The sequence below is a fragment of the Myotis myotis genome, unplaced genomic scaffold (genome assembly GCF_014108235.1).
Source record: "Myotis myotis isolate mMyoMyo1 unplaced genomic scaffold, mMyoMyo1.p scaffold_m19_p_10, whole genome shotgun sequence".
NCBI lineage: Eukaryota > Metazoa > Chordata > Mammalia > Chiroptera > Vespertilionidae > Myotis > Myotis myotis.
In genome coordinates this window covers 55,744,957-55,765,341 of record NW_023416314.1, presented here as the reverse complement: position 1 = coordinate 55,765,341, position 20,385 = coordinate 55,744,957, and the positions used below count along the sequence as shown (strand labels likewise).

Sequence of the window (20,385 nt, the reverse complement as noted above, 5' to 3'; positions counted from 1 at the left end):
GGTCTAATATAATTAGCAAACACTCTCGAGCACTGATGTTCTTTACAGAGCAGGCAGAAGACTAGAAGCTGACACTTCGATACTAGAATGAACGAAACAGCAACAGAAGCCACATTATTTGAAGCTGAGACACACTTCCAGTTAAAACAGCTGAAACCTCAAATTAAGAAAAGGCCACACACCTAAAGGTAAGGGGAAAAACTCAAGTAAGGGAAATTGAGGCTTTCTGTAGGGGCTTTAAAATTTTTATCAAGAGTGTTTTAAACAAACAAGGCTCAGAAGAAAGCAAATATTAGTAAGCATGTCATGCTTTAAAAAGCCCCCCCCGCTCCCGCCCCACTTTCAATGCCACCATCATTGTGGGATGGGGGCATCAGTACTAATTTCGCACCAGCACAGGGGAGGGGGTGGGGAGGGGGACTAATTTTGCAGAGTGAATGTGATGATGCTCTTCAGCTTCCCTTAAAGGCTTTATACATTTGCCTTGGAAATTAACATTGAATATAACAAAAAGGAAATTCAAAATGGGGCACAGATTTTTAGGATGGAAAGTCAGGAACCAGTTGACTATTTGGGGACACATGTGTTGTCACCACTAAAAATTTCATACACCAGACAGAAGACTGCCAGGATCCCAGCAAAGCTGTGGCATGGCTCATGTGGCTCAGTGGTTGAGCTTCGACCCATGAACCAAGAGGTCACCAGTTTCATTCCTGGTCAGGGCACATGCCCGGGTTGTGGGCTTGATCCCCAGTAAGGGGCATGCAAGAGGCAATCAATGGTTCTCTCTCATCATTGATTTTTCTATCCCTCTTTCCCTCTCCCTTCCTCTCTCTCTCTAACGTCGATAAAACATATTTTAAAAAAAAAACAAAAAACAAAAAACAAAACAAAGCTGTGAACAGACTGGCATCAGGATGAGAAGGTAGGTCATGTGAAAGCCTGATGGAGCCTCAACTCAGAAAAGTGAAGACAGAGATGGTCACGGAAGCAATGCATAGAAACAAAGCACTGAGCAGCAGGTTGCAGTAGATTTTTTTACGTATGGTATTCTATCATTTGAGGGTTTATTCCTGTCTTGCAGGCATGATACCCTCACTCTAGCATTTGATGTCCATCAGTGACTTAGAGAAGGAACACGGCATATAATGTAATATATTACAACCACCACATAGTCCAAACTGGGATGCCATGAGTCTTTTTGCAAACCTGAGTCTAGCCCAAAGGATAATAGGAATCTTATTTAATTTAAACTGTCTGGTTACATTTGTAGAGGTTACTAAATTATGGTAGGCATCATCCTTTAATCTGGTTCCCATTGAAAATGTAGATTTCATTTTAAGAAAAGCTGAGTTTACAGAAAGAAAAGTTCCATCAAAGTAGCCTTTACAAGGAGGTAAGAAGACAAGCAATTTTCATCATCCTTAAATACAGATTGAATTTAATGCCATCTCCTCTTACACAGAAGCACACACTTCATTAGACTGCGGAGTTCATAATGCTGGCCAGCGGGAAGGAGAAAGACAGTTGGCGTTTTCCTACAGGTCAACATTATTGACCAAGCTGAAGCTGTTAAATTAGCTGCTGCTTCGCTTCGGCTCAGTAGCTGGAAAGATGCATTTTGTTGAGGTGCTTACACACCTAGGAAAGAAGATTAATTTTGGTAATGACAGGACTGAGGGTACATAACAAGAGTGGTGGGCAGTTTTAATGAGAATTGAAAACTGTCACCATCATCATTGTGAAAAAAAAATCATGAACTAAACCTGGAAAAATACATCCTTACAAAAGAAACTTTGGAAACATAACAACAACAAAATCAGCTGTGGCTAAAAGAAAAATTGGGGGGGGAAAGATGTTATCTTAACTAAATCAATTAAATGCTGGATGGCTTGATCAGACTATCAAAGGTGCTAGAAGAGAGACATTTCTTTTTATCTAAATATATCTAAAGGGCTATTTATTGAAAAAAACACACATAAATAAAACAATGAGAAATTTTTATATATCCAAAGAAAGAAACATAGGGTTTTTAATTACTTAACATTCTTATAATTTTTTAAAATACTCTAAAAATATTCAAGAACAGAAAGTATTTAAAAATATAAGAACAACATTGTAACCATGTATACAACAGTTTGCATTTTGCTTCTTCCTTTCTGGCTTTGTCCACAGTTACAAATAATTTATTTTAAATGAACTTTCTATTGCAGGAAAATTTTAAATTCACACAAAAAGTCACATAGATAGCACAGAGAGCTCCTGAATCCTCTAATCTAGATTCTTCTGATGTTAAAATCTTATGTCTCCACGATGCATTTTTTAAAACTAAGAAACTCATTGGTAATTATTAACTAATCTCTGGACTTTATTCTTCACTGGTTTTTCAACGGATTCCCTTTTTCTGTTCCAGGGTTTCATCAGGAATAACATGTTGCATTTAGCATTGTCCTCTTGATCAGGCTAGTTTGGGGAGATGGACTCCATATCTGATCCTTATCCTCTGGGCTGTAAAATACAGAGGAACCTGAACCCTCAGGTGTCATCTTGATGATGCCCAACAACTAGTCTTATCACATCCCACACATACCACTGACTTGGTATCAGGAAACCTGAAATCTTAAAATCCAAAGCAGTCACCACCTTTCACTATTTGATTGAATTGTAAACCAGAAAAATATTGTTGGGTCATATATTGTATTTATTAGTAGATAAATTTTGTGAAGTACTTTTTAAAGTATCTTTCCTCTTGATTAGCTAATTATTTTGTAGTGGGTTTTCTTTCCTTGTAGCTTTTCACATCATTAAGGATAAGGGCTTTTGTGTGTGTGTGTGTTTTGTTTTGTTTTGTTTTTGCCAAAGCAAAAGGGAAGGTATGCCCACAGGGTAGGAAAAGGGAGAATATGATGGAGGGAAGTTCCTACTAGACACAAAAAGGAATTCGAAGCCTTTTCAAATGGGGCAGCGTGGAGGTAGGAGAGATTAAGAGAGAATATATGATGAATGAAGGCATTAAAGACCTAATACCCCAGATTTTTAGCTTTGTGAGAACTGATTCAAGAAGATAAAATCCTCGGAGAAGGCAGAGAAAGATGAAACAACAAACAATTTCCACTTGCCGAGTGAAGGTCTGGAAGGGGGTCCTCTAAGAGTGGTTCTGAACAGGGCGGGGTTGCAGTGGAACAGAAATGGCGGTACATAATGCAGAGACAATGAGTGGTTCCTCAGATCCTGCGTGTGGGAAGGAAAGGACCCAGGAGGTCCCTGCAATGAGAAGGTTACTAAACACCAGGCAGGCCTCACAGGAGTGATCTCAAGGCAGACTGCCCAGGGAGAGGAGCAGACGGGAGCGGCAATGAGGTCTCAGAGAGTCAGCAGCCCCAGGGACAGCAGAGACGGAGCAGTGGTCAAGATGGAAAAGCTCCCTGGGAGCACTCATGGGGAGACCGGACCAGGGTACAGCAAGAACGGAGACCACCACCCAAACACTGGGCAAGATGAACGACATCTCAACCAACAGCAGACAGAGCAAAGTGGCTGGGAAGAATAACGCTCAGACCAGACACCCCAGCCCCACGCCAGAATGACACACAAGTATCTCCTTGAGAAGATGGAGTCTCCAAAAGCTGCAAGGGAGCCTAACACTTAGGCTTCCCTAAATGAGAGTGAGTTCACCCAAATAATTTTCAACTAAGAGAGACTCAGTACCACTAATTGGATACTCCCACCCCCTTCTTTTGTCAAGACCAAGATAGGGGAATTAGATCCAAAGAAAGAATATAAATTCTTAATACTGAATTGTGTTGATTTCAACCCCAACATAGGAAAACTAACATATTAAGTGTAAGCCTTTGGAGAATAAGCATAACATGTTTCTCTTCTTCTGTCCTTGTACCCAAATCCTGTTCATTGGTCAATTCTCACCTTCTTCATGAAACCCCGTTCAGTGACCTAACATTTCTCTGAAGCCCTCGTCCCCTCAAATGCTTTTGCATTCTAGTGATCCTGATTTGCTCCAAGGAGGTGCCTTAAGGAAGACAGAGACCATGGCGTACTCTTCCTTTGATGTCGTACATGGCCCAGCATAGAAATATGTGCTAATTGACTTATTCATTGACAAAGTAAGGCAAAGAGAGCTGGGCGAAGAGATAACAAAGGGAAGAACTGAGGTAAGAAATGAAGCCCTCTCCTTCTAGGATGTGGAAAGTGAAGCTGATTTTTTAAAAAATGTTTTGCTCCCTCTGAGGCTTAGGCATTCACAGTTACTGAAAGTAGTAACTATTAATCACAGGAAAAGGATGAGCCAAGGTAATTCCTGGGGACAATTCACACACACTGTACCTAATGCGATCAATTGTCTTTGCAGCAATTAGGAGTGGGAAAAAAGGTAACATTAAGTCTGTGGGATATCTGCCTCCTTTGTGGAACTCACGCTTCTAAAAAAATAAAATAACATTGTGTAAGTGAGGAGAAAGAAGAAAGAAAAAAGTTTCCACCAGGGTATCTTCCCTATTGTTATTCCAAGATTTCTAAGGACAGTGTGGAGGAGATACAGGAATGGCTAAAATCCATGTCTAATTCAGGTTGTTAAAATAAGATCTGATTGCCACAAGGTTGCATTTGTTAGAAACAATAATTATTTATGGCACTTTGTTGCAACACCCTCCGAAGCATATGGTTTGCCTTATTAGAAATTAAAATAATTAAAATTCATTTCCATATAAACCTCAGCAGGATATTACACCAGAATAACTAGAATAACTTCAGGGGACAGGGAACAATTCTAGTTTAGCTCTTCTAAGGCCTGACGCTTGCAATATACAATTTAAACTAATTCACTTGCAAGTACAATGTCATATTTGGAAAATGTAGGCCATCTATCCCCTACAAGCACAGGCATAAATAGTACTTCTTTACCACTTTGAGGACATGTGAAATTTACATTTCCACTGCTTGGTTTTACATTTTTGAACATAAAAGAAGACTTTCTGTTCATTAACAATACATTTGCTGTCCTTTCTTGTAACTGTGGATGTTTAGAAAGCATAGCTTTTAGCTGACTGGCTTTCTGCTCCTTCAACCAGTGAACAATGCATCAGATCATAAAAATAGGTGTGCTACTGTGGGCTGTAGAGGCACTGATGCGCTACAGATATTCCTAACCGTTCGATATCACATAGGTTCCATCAAGTCTCTTTTACTGCAGCATTTGACTGCTCAGGGAATCTCCGTGTTTTTTCATAGTGCTCCAAGCCTATTTTCAAAACTGGCCTGCTGCATTTGTATCATGATTGTTTTTGATATTAGGCTGCGTACGGTGGACATGGGTTGCATGTATCTCCAAACCCGGCCTCCAAATCCTAAACAGCAGCTACGAAACGTGAGGCTCCAAAACCTCTCTATGCTGTGAAAATACTCAAAAGGACATCAGACTCCTTAAAAGTTGTTTCAATTAGACAGGACATTATTTGTAAGCCAGATAGGGATAATAGAATGATCACAGTTTATTTATCTTTGCATGATCAGCTTTGAAAAGATGAAAGGATACAAGAATCACACGTATTTTGTTATCAGACCTCATTGAGAATGCAGAAAATGGTGCATAGAAGAATAACTAACTAAAGCAAAACCTCTCATTTCCTCTACTCACAAAATCCTCCAGACACCAAATGTGTGGGGGTGTTTTCCCACATGGCCAGAGCTCTAGACAGCTGCTGGGTGCTCCACAATTCAATTCCACGCTGACCTGTCTGTGGAGCTAGCGTCACATCCCACCAGTGACAGACACATTCCCCCAAGAAAGCCCCTGTTCAGGTGCCAATCACAAACCCGGGCCACCGTACTTCTGACTGGCTATAAATCAGAGTTCCCCTGACCCCGTCCACAATTTCTATTATTTGCTAACGTATTCAGCTCACAGGACTCAGGAAGGCGCTTTACTATTCCCAACTTATTACGGAGGATATTTTAAAGGATACAAATGAGCAGCCAGATGAAAAGATGTATCAGGTGAGGGCAGGAAGGGTCCTGAGGCAGGAACTTCTGTCCCATGGAGTTGGGGGGTGTCACTCTCCTGGTGCATGGATGTCTCCTTGTTGTCCACTCAGGAGCTCTTGCAATCCTTCAATTGTGGTTTTTATGGAAGATTCAACCTCCTGCCCTCTCCCTTCCGTAGATGGTCAGGGGAGGGCTAACTCGCTAACCACATGGTTGGTTCTCCTGCCAACCAGCCTCCATTCGAGACCACCCAGGAGCCCCCAGCCACTAATCATCTCATTACCACACAAACACACACATGTCACTTCAGAGGCATCCAAAGGTTTCAGGAGCTATGTGCCAAGGGTGCCAGGAAAGGGGATGGGGGACAAAGACCAAATATCTATTTCTTATTATTCACATGGGTGCACACAGATTTTTCTTTAAAAAACAACAACAAACATTTACATATGCTGATTAAAATTATGTTTGCTGGCCACGCTAAAGGGCACTAGCCAAAAGCAGTGCGCCACTGCCAGCCTAAGTAAAGAGTGATGGCAAGCTCCCTGGCTTGCTGCAAGTCTCACCAATATTCTTGCCACAGCCCAGCAATGCTGTGTGTTCATTCAACAGCGGATACTCTAGGCTGGAGACTGCCCTCCAACAACTCAGGTGTCACTCATCATGATTATTTTTAAAAATATATAATTTTATTGATTTCAGAGAGAAAGGGAGAGGGGGAGAGAGATAGAAAAATCAATAATGAGAATCACTGATTGGCTGCCTCCTGCATGCTCCATACTGGGGATAGAGCCTGCAACCTGGGCATGTGCCCTGCCCGGGAATCGAACTGTGATCTCCTGGTTCATAGGTCAACGCTCAATCATTGAGCCACACCTACCGGGCAGATATCATGATTATTACAGGAGAATTATAATGAGTAGAATATATAAAATTACAGAGAATATCAACATCTACCCAGGAAAGTCAAAGAAGGCTTCATGGAAGTGGCATGTAAATGCAGCCAGGAATCTTATGGAAGAGTTTGCCAGGCACACATTCTAGACAGACAGAAACCTGCTTCACCAAAAGCTGAAAACGTCACAAGGCAGTGAATGATAAGCTAAGCAGTGGTCAAACAGGACACTCCAGGCCCAGGGAATAGCACTCATTCTGACCCAGGGGCAAGAGCCCCAGACGTGGGTCAGAAGACGGAGGTTCTGCTCCAGATCCTACCAATCACCATTCCCTTGACCTTGACCCACACCACCTGGAGGGGCCACGGACTTGTGGGTGACAGAAACAACACTTTGAATCCAGGCCCTGGACTCCTTTGGATCTATGTTCCTGATCTACAAACTATGGGGGTTGAGCCAAATAATTGCCAAAGATCTCTGCTGTCTACATTTCCAAAAACAAAAAGTAAAACACCACTGGCAGCAGCCAAAAAGTACACAGGACCATTCAACCCTCTTGCACCTCAGCCTCCAGCATCCTGGAAAGCAAGGAAATATGTAAAGAGTCCAATTTAACAAAATAGGCCAGAAATTAAAATCACAGACTAAGCAAGAAACCCAGAAACCCCATCTGTTTGTTAGCTCTGAGAGCAGAAATGGAGATGACATTTAAATGGAAACAGTGTCCCGCCCCGCCTCCTCCTCTGTGAAGCCCTGTTTACAGCGCTGCCCGGGGAACTCTCCTTACTTACATATTCAGCAGCCTGTAACTCTGAATTAATGGCCTTGCATGTAAACACCTTTGTCTTCATAAAAATGTTATTGGGTTAAATAAAAATATTTTCAGCATTTTTTTTTTTTTTGCATCCAACACAGGCTTTGAAGGAACAAAGGAAGGATGGGGGCCGCCTGCCCTTTCCGCACAATACCTGTCACCTTGGGAATGGGATTCTCCTCAAGCACAACACTCGTGGATGGAGAATAAGAGTTTAATTTCCTTCTGCCAAATTAACTTCCTCTGCTGCTGCGAGTCATGTGCATAACGAGAAGCCTGGAGAAGGGGAAGCTGGTGTGGCCCAGCAAGCATGGTCCCCAGAGCGGGTTCCATGCAAGAGCAGCCGCTCCTCAGGCCTGAAGAGACCATTCATGTCCGCCCAGGAGGTCAGTGCCAGGGCCAAGAGGTGTTTACCGAAATCCAGGCCAGTTCATGCAAACTACCACCCAAAGGTAGGTAGGTGCCAAAATGCTGGCCTGGCGGGAATGCCTCCTCTTCTGTCTTTTCATTGTGATGTAGGGCAAAGAACTAAGGCTTTGGGAATCAGATAATTTGGGATTTTAATTCTAGCCCAGGCTGTCCCCAGATTGGGCATATGACTTACACTTCTCAGGGCCTCAAAGTACATCTCCTTAAATTGGGAATGGGGTCACTCAGCCCCCAAAGTTGTTGGAAAAATTAAATGATAACATGTGTATGAAGTTTGGAAGGCACTCAGTATAGTTTAATGAATTTGCCTTTCCCTTGTTGAAAACATATCTCAGAAATCTCAGTAGCAGTTACACAGCGACTTTATGAATCAGCACAGCTCATGGATGTGCAGAACAAAGACAGTGTGTTAGCATAAAACCAATAGATGCCAGAAATGTTGTATCTGAGACTGAAATAATGAGACAAGGGAAGACATGCTGGGGCCTGTGTTCCCTCAGGAGACAAGACTTGCCTCCCCTGGTGATGGGTACAGGCTTTCTCACCAGGACGTGGTGGCCACTCTGACCCTCTCTGGATAGTTCCCTCTCCTAGGAGTCAGAACACATCCTAAAAAGCTGGGCCTCCTGGGCAGACACCAAAGTTGGTTTTCAGGAACTGGGGCTGGGTTGAGACTATTGTGAGCAGAGAAATCCAGGAATGGAAAGCACCAGAAGACAGCCCCAGGGCATGGACAAGGACCCAACTGGAGTCAAGACACAGAGACATCAGTGCTCTAGGATGTTGACCAGGATCTCTCTTCAGAGCCAGAACCAGCCTCAAAGATGAGGATGGAAAGGAGTGGGTGCCAGACACCCTCTGTAGGTTCTGCTCTCTGAATCACTGCAACTGCACTCCCCTCCCATCTACAGGAACAAAAGATTATGGAGCAGGGAGGCAGTGTGTAGTGAGTCATTGGCTTGGGAGGAAGGCCTTGGTCACTGAAGGATGGTTCTGAGAGATTGGGTGCCAGCAAGAAGAAACTGGAAAGCTCTTCAGCTGGGATGGAGCTTATGCAATGAACCTATTGATCTCTGTGTCTGAACAGCGGGAGAAGAGCATTAGAGAGGAAGGGCCCGGGAGAAGAGAGATCAGCAGAGGAGTAGTCATGTCAAGAATGCACGTTCCCTGTGTGTCAGGTGAACACTGGGAAAGGTAACCTTCTGCCAGGGCCACATCCACCAGTTACAAGTTCAGTAGGGAAACCCCAGCAGCAAGAGGTTATTTGGAGGACACTAACGAATGAGGGAGACGAAAGGCAGGGGTGGTTAGACTCTTAGGGACATGCAACCAGAGCAGGAGCTGTCATAGACGGTGCACACTGATCCATGAAAGGGCCTGTCTTTGGATCCCCAAGGGGAGGCAAAACCTAAATGCAACCTCCTACTCTCCATCCCCATGACATGCCCTCAGAATAAAGCATGGGTGGTGATAAAAGGGGTGGGAAAAGAGGAGCATTAAATTGGATGTGAGAGTGAAGTCTCAAACTGGACTTTATACGTGGAAATCACTAGAAGGCTGTGGGATCTGCTGCCCAGGATAATGTTAAGGAAATAATTGAGGGCAAAGAGTAAAGAAATATCACACTGCTTCTTGCTTTATACTCCAGCTGATTTCAGACTGTCCTACTGACCAGTGGCATCAACTTCTGCTGTGCAGTACTGGGTCTCGGTGAGTTCAAGGCCTAGAAAGGTTAAGGTCAGGAAGATATGGCTGTGGAATAGAGAGGATAAGAGCAAAGCAGGGGAACCAAACCAATGAGAAGGGCTCAGCGCCCAGGCCTAGTTCGTACTGGTCGCCCTCCCTGTAATGAGTGGTGGGCAGCTTGATTTTCCAGCGGAGTTGGGAAGATGCCCTTACCCAGGGAGGGGCTCCACCCAGCTTATCTGCTGCAACCCACATGCTGGAATGGAAGCTCTTGCTCAGAGAGTCCAGGCCTCATTCAGCCCACAGAGGTCAGGACCAGAGACCACGAACCGCCTCCCTCTCCAGAAACTGAAGAAAACGATAAATGAGAGAGAGGGCTCTGGCAACAGACCTGGATTTGTGCTCTGCTCTGCCTCTCATTGGCTGTCTGAGTGTAGGCAAGCAGCTCACCATTGATGTACTTCACCAACACCATGATGGAGCACTACTCTTACACATGGAGAAACTGAGGCAGAGACAGATTAAGCACTGGACCTGAGACTAAACAGTTCACTAGTGGGGCAGTCAAGTGACTCAGGTCCTTGTGAATCCATAGCTTTCTGTGACACCAAGTTGAGAAAATAATAGTCTTCCCTGAAGAGTTCTGACAACCCAATAAGAAAAAGGTTCGTTGCCCTGGCCGGTTTGGCTTAGTGGATAGAGCGTCGGCCTGTGGACTGAGGGGTCCCGGGTTCGATTCCGGTCAAGGGCATGTACCTTGGTTGCGGGCACATCCCCGGTGGGAGGTGTGCAGGAGGCAGCTGATCGATGTTTCTCTCTCATTGATGTTCCTAACTCTCTATCCCTCTCCTTCCTCTCTGTAAAAAAATCAATAAAATATATTTTTAAAAAAAAGAAAAGAAAAAGGTTTGGGAAAAATACGCAAGTATTACAAGCCTAAGATGCTGCTATTATTCTCTATAAGCAGATGATAGTAAGACTCAGGCGGTTAAATTCACAGTTATTATTTACCCTGTTAGGTTATTTGATTCTGCCTCAGATGACTACGGCCTGCTCAGGAGAAGGGACCCAGTTCATCCCCATGGGAGAAAACAGCAGGGAAAGCAAGGGGAATTGATCAAATTAAGGAAACAGTGTTTCTTTACACAACAGGAATTCCAACTACCAAACAGCAGAGTGAAAATACCACATCATATTTATGTTCTCTAATGGGAGTTGTAAATGCAGCTGAGCACTCTAGAAGGCTGAGCTGCGGATGGTTACTTTGTAAGCACAGACACATCCCAATCTTTTGTGTGCCTTGGTTTTCTATTTTACCATGTGGGAAACAACATATCATGGTTTTCAAAATCACGAAGTCATGTCCACAAAATACTCAGTGTCCTGGGGAAGGCAAGGCTTCCATTATCATGTGAAAATATGTGTTAAGCATTGTTCCAAGCCCTTTGCCTGTATTAACTCATTTTATCCTTCGAGCAATGGTATGATGTAAGTGCTATTATTATCCCCATTACTCAGATAAGAAAAAATGAGGCACAATAATGTAACTCACCCAATACCCACAATTATTAACTGGCAGAGGGAGGGATTTCAACCTGGGTCAACTGTCTTTGCACGGATTTTTATAGACAAGAATAAGTATAACTGGGGTCAAATTAGTTGAAGAGGCTTACAAAGGGAAAATAAATTAAGCAGGTTGTGTCTACAGCAAAATCTACCCAAGTTAAAATGGCTTCAACCTTTTTCATTAGAATTAGACAATATTTCAGCACTATAGGGCTTCTTTCTTATCTATTAAAAAGCCATTTTGATGACTGCCTACCATATGCCAGAGACTGTACTAAGCAAATACTGCATGTGATGTCTCCAGTCACTCGTTTCATTGATGTGGGCTTAAGAAAGGTCAAAAGGCGCCCAAATGTCTAGAACTGTGATTTCCCAAGAATGTTCACAAGGGAAGGAGGCTGCATTGCCTGGGAACTTGTTAAAATGCTAAATCAGCCAGATCTCCTTGGCTCACGGTTGAGCATCAACCTATGAACCAAGAGGTTAAGGTTCAATTCGTGGTCAGGGCACATGCCCAGGTTGTGGGCTCAAACCCCAATGGGGGGCGTACAAGAGGCTGCTGATCCACGATTCTCTCTCATCATTGATGCATCTATCTCTCTCTCCTTCTCCCTTCCTCTCTGAAATCAATCAAAATATACATATATATTTTTTACAAAATGCCAAATTGTCCAGCCCCACTCCAGAAATAATGAATCAGAAAACTGGGGGTGGGGCCCTGCCCTCCGGCTCCAGGTGGTTCTGATACAGTTTGAAAAATGTGAGCCGCTAACACCTGACCCTTCAGGGTCCTTCAGCAGGTGCTGGAGATCACAGTTACCAAGGGCTCAGAGGGTGAAGCCAAGAGAAGACCAACAGGATAAGCATCTCTAAGTCAGGGGTCCTGGTGACAGTGGCCAGCTGGCAGCGCCATCTCTCCTGACAATCTCCACTTCCTTCCCATCTGAGAGGGAGGCAGACATTGTTGTGGGAGAGAACCAGACCTGCGACAGGACTGAAAAATGGTAGAATGTGGAAGAAGGGCCCCCAGACCCTGAAAAGTCCTGATGGAAAGCCCATTCGTTTGACACTAGCTTTAGGTGCCACCTGATCTGCTCTCCAGGGGCTCCCTGGCTTCCAGAGAGGACAGCCAGGTGTATCCCCAGGAGGACTGGAAGGGGAAAGGTGGCAAACTAGAGGCCTGCAACCTGTGTCCTGTCAGCCAGAGAGAAATGTCTGCAGACCAAATATGGCCCACAGGACACCAACTTATGACTTCTCATTCTGACTCCAACTTCCTCACGACAAGGAAGGAAGGAGGTCAAAGAGGTGAAGTCCCCTAGTAAAGCCTCACAGAGCAAAGTGGCAGCAGGAGCGTGGCCCTGAATCTAAAAGGCTCCTTCTTCCAAGGAAATGCCACAATCATCCATAAAATGCATGGAGAGTGTGAATTTTGTAAGTGATCAGGGTTCCTCTTTTGCTCCGTAAAATAGACACAGCCCAAATTTACTACCATATAACGCTTAGGCTGACAAATTCAAGTACAAAATTTCCTCCTGTCTTATTCTTCTAAGTCTAGAACTGATTATATTGCCTCGTGGAATTTTATTTTAAAATTCACTTCTACTACCTAACTGTTCTTTCATATTCTGGGAAGTCACCTAAAACTCTGTATGGAAAGAAGCAGGATATCTAATAGAAAATAACTTTATTTATCCTCTTCCTCTTCCTCATGGCACATCCATTCTTCTCCTTTGCAGGTACTCAAGGTTACAAGTTAACCATTCTGTTAAGTTGACCAGGTAAATCAAATCACAAAATTATTTTACTAACATTTTCCTGCAAATGGAGCTGTCTTAATCAACCTTGAAGGACTCAGCATAATAGGGAGCAAACCACTCACTTGGTCAGTTCAACAAGGATTCTCTTTATCTATTGAAACCAGGCTTGAAATCAAAGAGGGTCTAAAGCCGAGATGCTATTTGGGGACTCTGAGAAGAAATTTAATCATCAAATCTTAGTAACCAAAACGAGTTAATGTACCTTCAAAACTAAGCAAATTATTCCCATCTCACTGCAAATGGCCCGTCAGCATAAATGCTGGCCATTAAGGTGCCCTGCGATTCTGCATGGACCACTGGGAGGATAAGGGATGGTAATGACTTATCACTAATAAAGTGAACAGCATCCAGGAGGAGTCATGCAGATGCACAGCCCAGGCTAACAAAGGAGATGGCTACAAAGATCATGAGAACATTGAGAAGAGCATCCCACCATATGTGAACATAGCCCATCCTGTTCCTAGGAGGCTGGAGAGGAGGAAGAGGGAAATGATGCTGAGTGTCAGTCCTGTACTAGGTGGTCTACTACATTATCTCGTTCAATTCCAACCTGTGCAGTAGAACTACTAGCACATGTTACAGACGAAGGAACTGAGATGCAGAGAATTCAAGTAACTCACTCAAGTCAGGTAACAAGTAAGAAGCAAAACCAGGATATGCATCAAGAGCTGTCTGGCTTCAGAAATCATGCATTTTTACAAAAATAAAAGATTCAAATACTTGTTCCTCATCAAATATGTCAAACACTTTAATAGGGACTAGGGATACAATGTTCAGGGGAATAATCAAGAAATCATGCAAACAAATATAACATTAGTATTCTGAGGACACAACGAAGGAGAGAGATATGGCTCTAGCAGAGCATCTATTAAAAATCTGACTTGTGGTTAAGTCAACTGAAAAGGTCGATCTGAGACCTGAAGAAAGGATGGAAGATAAGTACGTGAAAGTTTTAAGCAGTGGGGAAAGGATCCTGTGGGGAAAGGGACTAGCAGATTGTTAGTGAGAGATGCATAGTGTGAACAAAGAGAAAGAGAGAGAACTGTGAGAAGTGAGGCCAGAAGCAAGGCCCTAAAGGTGCTTGTGGCTTGTGATAAATATGCACCTTTTTCCTCAGAGCAGTGGGAATCCATGCAGCACGACTAGAGGAATGGCATGATCAGTTTTGCATATTGCTCTGCGTGCAGCATGCAAAACCAGCAGTCACAGAGATATAAATTACAGCATAGGGAATATAGTCAATAATATTGTAATAACTATGCATGGGCCCAGGTGTGGCTACTTGAAATATCAGGGGGACCACTCTGCAAAGTATATGATTGTCTAACCACTATGCTGTACATATGAAACTAATACAGAATAATATGGAATGTAAAATAAAATAAGATGAGGCATTGAAAAAAAAGAGAGAGAGCCAGAATAAAGGAAGTTAAGAGGCTACCGCTGCCCTTGAGATGAGAGACAAGAAAAGCTGGGACTGACAGGAGTCCGAGAATGTGGAGGGAAGTGGATGGATTGAAAAAATACTCGGTTGATAAAATCAAGTGAACTCGGCGATGGATTGGACACTGGGGTGAAGGAGAGGAAAGCATTAAGGATGTCTCATAAATCCGTGGCCTATGTAACAGGACGGCCAGTGCCATCACTCACACAGAGAGGATGTGCTGGAAGAAGAGCAGGTGTTCCGGGGGGAGATGATCCATCTGTTTGGCCACATTGCAGTTGCGATGCCTTTGAGACATCCAAGTAGAGCTGTCAAGTATGCAATCAGACATGCAGGCATGGAGTTTAGATAAGAGGCCTCAGTGGAGGTCCAGTTTAAGGGTGTTAATCACTCATCCATCAGAGCCAAACAAATCACTGATCTAGAGGAGGCGGGTGGGATGCAGGGAATGAGAGTGAGCAGAGACAACAGCTAGAATCAAGCCTGGAGGAGCTCCATCATTTAATGACTGGGGCAAGGAGCACGAGCCAAGGGGGAGCAAGAATTCCCACAGTGCATTTTAAGAAGGTGCAGGTGGGGTAGGAATTGAACAGTTTAAATGCTGCTGAGGGTGGTAATATAAAGCCACAGGGGATGAAGACCTACAGACTCCCAGAGGTTCAATAACTTGCCCAGAGTCACAAACTTAACAGAAACTGAACCAGAATGGAAGCCCAAGCCTTTCTGATCCCCAAGTTTGTTCTCTTCCCCCTACACTAGACTCACAACAGTAAAAATTAAGATTTCACCCTAAAATAACAATAAGCAGATCTGACTTTAAGCAAAGGTGGTATCTGAAAAGTGTTGACCAAAACAAAGGTAAATTGGCTGGAGCTTTTTCACTGAACAAAGAGATCCTAAATAATTAACCACAGACATCCTTTATTGAGTTTACTGAGGTAGAGAGCTCTGCCCTTTTAAAGTTATTTGATTAACAAAAATTCCATACACAAACAACTTTTTAGAAATAGCATATCACACTGGCATATAACATCTTCCGGAGCACTTTCATGACTGCTATGAAAATCTGGCTTTAGTGTGGGAGACAGAGGCTCCACTTCTGGGTCTGCTCTTCATGACTATATGACCTTGGTCAAGTCATTTAACCCTCAGCACCTGTAGAAAGCAGGGGCTGGATAACCTTCCTGTTATCTCTCTGCCTGCACAGCAGCATCTCATACTGTACCATTCTGTCCAACATGCAAGGAATGAAGGAACCTGGGGATTGATTGGGTCACACAGTAGCAAATCGAGATTTCAATCCAGTTCTCCTAAATATCAATTCAGTGCCTTTTACACATAATCATTATCATCAGTTTTTACAGTTCCCACGTCCGCAAAATGAAAATACATCACAGTAGAGGATAGCTACTGTCTTTTCCTACCCTGCAACTACCCCTCACTTCCTCTGATGCACCACCCTGAGATTCCTTCGAGGAACTGTTGCTCTCTCTACTCTCAGTCCACATGGATTGAGGGGAGGTGACCCCTCCTATCACTTTCCAGGCATGGACTGCGCCCCAGGACTGGCTCATCAGTCTGTCATAGCTTCCTGGCTACCATGTGTGGTTCAGAGTCAAGTGCTGGACCCAGTCCAAAGTAATAAGGCTCAATTCTATGACTTGCTAAAAGGACTGGGATTACTTGGTTAGGAAGACAAGCTTGAAGCTTGTGGTAGCAATGAGAAAGGTACGCCTGTGAATAACACCAACAAGAGCCAGAGCTGGAGCCAGAGCCAGAGAGAGAGATAGATAGATAGAGATGGATAGGGATAGGGATAGGGATAGGGATAGGGATAGGGATAGGGATAGGGATAGGGACAGGGACAGGGACAGAGACAGAGACAGAGACAGAGACAGAGACAGAGACAGAGACAGAGACAGAGATAGAGATAGAGATAGAGATAGAGATAGAGATAGAGAGAATATCCTGGTGACATTGTTTGAGCCCTGGGTCCAGCCTCACCTGATAATGACACTGAAATGTCAGTTATTGGAGTCCATATATTTTCTTCTCTTAAATCATTTTCAGTTTCCATTTCTGCCACTTGCATGTCAAAGAAACTTCATCAAAACTTATGCACTGGTTCTTTACTACACTGGCTTTTCAGGGGAAATTTTCTGGCTAGAAACTCTGAATCTATTACATAGGTCATTCTCTTAGCTTAGTGATATGAGGCAAACCAGAGGCAAGAAACAGGAATAGGGCTGAGGTCAATGCTTTAAGCTCAACAGCGTTTGTCAAAGGTATGATGACTTTGTGGCTAAACAATATTCCACTATGTACAGATATAGATAAATAGATAAAGTCACATTTCCCTCATCCATTCATCTACTGATGATTACTTAGGTCTTTTCTAGATCTAGGCAATTATAAATAATGCTGCGATGATCATGCGGGTACCGCTATCATTTCGAGTCAGTGTTTTCATTTCCTTAGGATACATTCCCAGAAGTAGAATTGCTGAATCATATGGTAGTTCTGTTTTTAATGCTCTGAGGCACGTCCATCCTGTTTTCCATAGTGGCTGCATTCCAAGCACTGTTAACAGCCACAGTTACGAACTTAACTGGCTTCATCTCTTCCCCCTCCCTCCAGATACAATTCACATTCTAGGTAAAATAAGCTCCTCGACTGTATTTCATCATCACGCCATGCCCTGCTCTCCAGCCCATTTTCTGTCATATCTACAAATGCCTTTGATGGCCCCTGAGATACCCACAGATAATAACCCATGCTCCCCACTAATAACTTTCCCCACTCCCCTAAAATCACTTCTAAAAATAAAAAAATAGAATTTGATGAGTAAAGATGTCAAAATACTTATGCCTTACCTTCTGTCTGACATCCTTTTTCCTCCCTCTCTGCTTGGCAAAATATTAGTTGGCCTCCAAAACTCAGTTTCAAGTGCCTTGCGTACAAGTGGCACTTTCCAGGCAGAGTTCTCACAGGTTTTGCTGGGATAACACACCACCCTGATATCTCAGTAGCTTGAAACCACAAAGTTAACTTCATTCACATCACATATCTGCTGCAGGTCTGGTCACCCTCAAAAACCAAGACTCACGGAGCAGCCTTATCTGGGATTGCTGGCTGCAGCTGCCTAAGAGAGGGAGCCGTGGGGGTTCTTGCCCAGCAATTAAGCACTCAGGCTTGGAAGCAACACATATTACTTTTGCTTATAACTCCTTGGACAAAACTACACGTCCCATAGCAAACATTTTGTGCCTAGCCCTTAGGGAGTAGAACCCAAAATTCTTGGTGAACTGCTCCATCGCTATGCATCAAGACCCTATGGTCTGAAAACTACCGAGTCATGCAGTAGTCAGACAATAGGAGAGAGAGCACCAAGAAAGCAAAGGGTGGGGAGGGAAGAGGGAAACAGAGAGAGTTTTAAAGATAAATTGATATGTAATAATTTTAAAATTCTACAGCAGTTATCATGAGAAAAATTTATAAACTTTATAGAACCTCTTTCTGTTTATTTTATAATTTTATTTTTGAAACTATGTGATTGTTTGGGGGAAGGATAGGTCACAAATGTTTAAGTTGTTGCGGCCTCTAATATTTTGTTCTGAGTCTGGAAAAGATCCCAGGAAACTGAACTTCTTAAGAGACCCTGCGGCTCTGCAACATTCAGAAGTCACAGGAATAAGTGAATAGATATCTATGGGCTGAAATGTCAGTCCTGGCCATCAGCCTTCTGGGATTTACAGCCTTGGTTTTAAAAGTGAGGATTATAAAATCCACTGAGTAGTGAACTATGACCATTAGACAAGAAGATCGATGTAAAAGCCCCAAATACTCTGTGTGATGTGCAAGAGGGACTCAGGAAATGTTAATTCCCTCCTTTCTCAGTTGTCCCAGCACCTAGCCAAGTACCTGAGAACTAGACGTGCTTAGTAAACTCAGGGGGGGAAAATAGGAGGGAAGAAGGGAGATCAACTCTCAAAATACTTAAAACCTCAGTGGTTCAAATATGTCTATTTCAAATCATTGGATATTTATAAAAACACTTTCAAAACAATGTGCCATGATGTGAGAGATAAAACCATGAATAGGATATCCTCACACGGCTGGTGTGGCTCAGTGTTTGAGCAACAACCCAGGAACTAAGAGGTCACTGATTCAATTCAGGAACTTAAAGATAATTTTTCAACAATGAAGGTCCCAAGATTTCCTTCTCAGATCATCAAAAATTTCAATTAATCAAAATAATGTGCTCCTCCTTCTCTGAGTACATTATGAATGAGTTTGACTGTGTTTTCTACATACCCAACTTTAAGGTGCCTGGGTTAAAGCAGTATTTCAAAGCAAAGATTCTTTTATTGTATTGGGAGACCTGATAATACATGTGTTTTACATAGATGATAATACAAGCAGGCCTGGTAGGATTTTTTCTAACACAAAATATATATACTTTTACACACACACACACACACACACACACACACACACCCTTTCTAGTCAAGAAGCGGTGATACGCACAATTTCTCAGTTTGGGTAAAGCAATTTTCTTTTTATGGGAGTACGGTTTCTCTTTTTCTAAAAGAAAGCTGTGGGTTTATTATGCTCAGCCCCCATCTAAATGAGCTGAAGGGGGATTTATAAAGCAAATAAACAGGAAGAGTTATGGTTCCTTTCTCAGAACAGCTAAAAATTATGGAAAAACTCATTGACCTTTGAAGAGGAGAACTTGGTTCAGTCGGCCAGAACCTAAGTGCATTGTAAGAGGTTTCCGATTAATCCTTTAATTTAAATCCTTTGTCTGGCAAAGATGCTGGGGGCCTGCTGAATCCCATGTGTTCTTTTTGAAGCGTAACTACCTGTGACCATTATAAACAGCAGGTCCTGTCATGCTAAGCATCAATAATGTTGCCAATAACTAGAAAATGAGGGAATTGGAGGGATTAGGAGAAGGAAAACGGAGCAGACAGCTAAGGGGGAGTATCTGACTTTGCAGGGTAGCCTAGGGAGGACTCTTGGATTTTGAAGGAGGAGGAATGGAGGAGGATGGGAAGGTGTGAAGGTCCAGGTGGAGTTCTCCACAGGGGAGGGACTAGGAAAGGAATCTAGGAAACATGCCTGCATCTAACAGGGGCACTTATTCCTTAGCTGAGTGACCAAAGATGGTGAATTAAGTGCTGCCCAAATTGTTCCCCATCTACGGTACCCACATTATATTCCCAGGACCCACAAGGAGAAGAGAAAGTAAAAACAAGGCAAAACATTGAAACAAAATTCATGAAAGCCATTATGTTTCTTTGATACCTGCTCTTCATTTTTGTTCTGTTCTGCTTTTTCACGGAGACAAATACAGCCTGGGCTGTGGGCAAACCATTAACAGTGCAACCCTGGGCAAGCCATTTACAGCCTTCTAGCCTCAGTTTAATGGGAATAATAGCTGTGAGAACGAAATGTAACAATGCCTATAAAATGCTCAGCACACTCTCCGTGAATAGGGGCAGTATCATCGCATGTGCCCACCACAGAGCTGAATTAGATCTGGAGAAATGGTGTGGTTTGGTAGAGAAGCCACTGGAATGGGTATTTAAACAAACTCAAAAACAGGTTTAATTATAAACCGGAGCCTCAGTTCCCGAGATGAGGGCTAGGATTGTAGAATCAAAGAGCTCTGACTTCCACTACTTAACTCCCGGGGAACCTAGGGCAGCCATTTGACTTATCCTAGCC

At 43.2% G+C, this 20,385-nt stretch overlaps 1 protein-coding gene across 2 annotated transcripts in view; it reads right to left on the bottom strand.

The window, feature by feature from the left end:
- The window catches only part of NELL1 (neural EGFL like 1), a 706,205-nt gene that overhangs the window by 488,841 nt on the left and 196,979 nt on the right, over window positions 1-20,385 (bottom strand). The gene's annotated exons all lie outside the window — the stretch shown is intronic.